The following is a 2,394-nucleotide window of genomic DNA, read 5'->3' as shown; positions in this document are numbered from 1 at the left end:
ACAGCAGCTTGCACCACAGAATGCACAATGACGTGATAACTTCACTCTCCACAGTCTCGCAAGTATTGGAGTCGATGAGGGCTGTCCCTGAACCATCGTACGGACAGACGAAGCTCATTTTTCTCTGATGGATGAGGTGAACACACAGAATTTCCGAGTGTGGGGGTCTCCACCTCCAGTCACTGTGTCTTAAGTTCCTCTATATCGTGAATGTGTCACTGTATGGTGTGTCTTCATGGCTACATTCATGATTGGCTGGTTGATTTTTGAACAGGTTGGCGCCCACGAACCAAAGATGTGCAGTGTGATTGGCTGGCGTTGCTGTGATATTCTCCGTCAGCATGTCATACCCGCCTTACAGGAGAGAAAGACACATTGAACTTAACAGTTTTTACCGCTAATCGCGCGAGAAATGATCGAGTTATCAGCCGATCATTTCCAAATGCTTGGCTGGCACGATCATCTTATCTCACGCCCTGTGATTTCTGGTTGTAAGGTAACCTGAAGGACGGGGTTCACCAGAGGCGCATTCACACATGTGCTGATCTGAAGCGCAGCGTATCAAGAGAGGTACCTATGGACATGCTTCGTTCTGCTATGCAGAGTGCAATCCTGCGCTTTCATGCTCTTCTGGACACTGATGGGCGCCATATTGAGCCTTTTTCTTAGCAATAATAGTATCAGTATGTAATGGTATGTCGGCCGAAGTGGCCGTGCGGTTAAAGGCGCTGCAGTCTGGAACCGCAAGACCGCTACGGTCGCAGGTTCGAATCCTGCCTCGGGCATGGATGTTTGTGATGTCCTTAGGTTAGTTAGGTTTAACTAGTTCTAAGTTCTAGGGGACTAATGACCTCAGCAGTTGAGTCCCATAGTGCTCAGAGCCATAATGGTATGATGTACTGTAGCAGCACATTTAAGTTTTTCAATTGAACTGATTCTGCATTATTTCTCTTGACATTAATGCTACCAAGTTTGGTACTCATACAGTAATTAGTTTCCGTGTTCTAACATGTTAAATAGGGAAAGTTTAATTATAACCATCCGGTATGCTGCTGGCGGTAGAATCCTTTCGCAGGCAGCTTCAAATGTCGGTTCTCTGTACTGTTCCTCGAAAAGAACATCGTCCCATTTGAGCTACGTGGTGAGTGTAATCCAACCGCTGGAAAAGAAATTATTCGCCGTGCAATGTGGCCCTCATGATAAGTTCAATCAATTTGCCTTCCGGCTTGGCGGATGGAAGCGGTGGCTAGGCTACCATGGATATGATTCTTGAGTTGGAGCGGCAATCAGCCGTTTTCTTCATTGTGGCGATATTATTTTTAAAAATTTCAACTCCCACCTGCACAAGGAGAGATGGCAATCGCAATAAAATCATATGTATTACCGAATGTATGAAGTGATCCGTAGCATAAACCTGATAATTACAACTTCTTTGAGCTATTACCTTAAGAATCTTCGTGTGTTGGTAGACATTTGGTTGCTTTAAGGGAATTCGAAAGTAAGGAGGCATTCTGTGACAGACGTAGATCTTAGCACTCCATCAGGAGCCCAAAATGAGTTTCATACTCTAGTCATGCGATGCACGACATAATATAAATTAAGCTGATTAGAACAGATTTTTCTTCTACTTGATGAGAAAATGCTTAGAGAAAATGTAGCGTATGCCATACTGTCACAGGGTTTTCACAACAAGTAACGATACTTTAGCAATGTGAAAACGCGTGTATGCCCCGATTTCTTCTGTCTTCGAAAATGTATAAAGGGGAGAATCTGCATCTCGCGTGAGAAATTCGAGGTGTACGGCCAACAACATAGCTCCCTCGGATTGGGTGAAGTGGGTTTTTTAAACTTTGTGTGTGTGTGGGGGCGGGGGGGGGGAGAGGAGGTTATGTCGGTACGGTGTGTGTGTGTGGGGGCGGGGGGGGGGGAGAGGAGGTTATGTCGGTACGGAACTGATTACAACTACTATATACATAGAAGCCACAGCTATTTGTTCGCAGTGCACCCTGTGACGGGTGATTAGGTACAAAAATGCCCCGACCTGTCTGCTCTTGCCTGCTGGGTGAGAGAAAATAGAAACTGACATGTCAGTGGCGTGAAAAGATTAAAAATGATGGGTGTTTGCGCTGGACGATTATTCCACCTATGCATATTGATCGGTTGACTGCTTGGTCACAGCCTCCATCTCACCTCTGAGTATTCGGTACAGTGGGTGTGTGGGAGCAGGGTGATGGGATTGCAGCTGTCGGCGTACCCGATACGTGTGCAGCTCTCTCCTCACCGGCGCTGCGATGTCCCTGCTGGCGGCAGATGGCACGACTGCTGTTCCTGGCAGTCGGCGGACGGCGCTCTCTACGCGATAGCAACTTTATGCGATCGGTTGGATTTTTTTCA

Source organism: Schistocerca serialis, chromosome 5 (assembly GCF_023864345.2).
Source record: "Schistocerca serialis cubense isolate TAMUIC-IGC-003099 chromosome 5, iqSchSeri2.2, whole genome shotgun sequence".
NCBI classification, from domain to species: domain Eukaryota; kingdom Metazoa; phylum Arthropoda; class Insecta; order Orthoptera; family Acrididae; genus Schistocerca; species Schistocerca serialis.
This window is presented reverse-complemented; position numbering follows the sequence as displayed.